The sequence below is a fragment of the Echinops telfairi genome, unplaced genomic scaffold, assembly GCF_000313985.2.
Source record: "Echinops telfairi isolate 266 unplaced genomic scaffold, ASM31398v2 ScPeMD7_7419;HRSCAF=8457, whole genome shotgun sequence".
NCBI lineage: Eukaryota > Metazoa > Chordata > Mammalia > Afrosoricida > Tenrecidae > Echinops > Echinops telfairi.
In genome coordinates this window covers 1,184,063-1,185,147 of record NW_022111319.1, presented here as the reverse complement: position 1 = coordinate 1,185,147, position 1,085 = coordinate 1,184,063, and positions in this window count along the sequence as shown.

Genomic DNA, 1,085 nt, shown 5'->3' with positions numbered 1-1,085 from the left:
AAAAAAAAGATGTGGACAAATGGAACTCGTAAACACTGTTGGTGGACTTGAAAATACATACAACCAATATGGAAAGTAATATGACATGACTTAAAACAACTGAGAATGGAAATCCTATATGATCCAGCAATATTGATTTTAGGCATAAACCCCAAAGTCATAAAAGGCAGAATGCAAATAGACATGTGTGCTCCCATGTTTATTGCACCATAGTTCAGAATAGCAAGAAACATAAAGCAATCCAAGTACCCAAGAGTAGAAGAATGGATAAAGAAACAATGATACATATACACAGTGGAATACTATGCATCCCTAAAAACAATAATGAAAGCATGAAACACCAGATCATGGAAGTACATGGAGACCATTATGCTGAGTAAAGTTAGTGAATCACAAAAGGACAACTACTGTATGATCCCACTACTATAAGGAATAACACCAACACGCAGGCTCTCAAACCATATAAACTTCTGATTCAGCCTATCAAACAAAGAAGTAGAGAGCCTATGTGGCATCGAGGAAGCATACATCACCCACCTTATATGCATATCTTTTTTAATTGCACATCTTAAGAACCACCTAAAAAGAGGAATCCTCACCTTAGTATGGGTCATTCCTTCAAGAAGAGGGAATAGGGAGACCATCCATTTGAGGCCATACAAAATTGGAATAGGTCATCCCAATTCAATGGACACTCCACAAGAGTGAGAATGAACCTTACTGGGATGTCAAGGCAAGATCAGGAGAGGGGAGCATCTAGATTTCAGATGAAGCATGTACACTTCTGTTGGTGGGTAAATGGGGCGGAACAACTTCACCTCAGGAAGGGATGGTCAACAATTATTATAGATAACTCAAGGGAAGAATTACCCTGGTACTATGTTCCTGATTAGACACTTTTGGCCTAGTTTCTATCAATACCTCAGTGTTTCAGGCCAGGAACTATTGTGGCAGGTAATACCACATCCCTCATAGGTAGCACCAGAAGCTTTTGATGTGGAAATCCCAATGAATTAACTGAGCTTTACTTAAAATTACCTGCAGTCCCTGGACTGAAACTCCCTGATGTTAGAAGAAGCAGATGA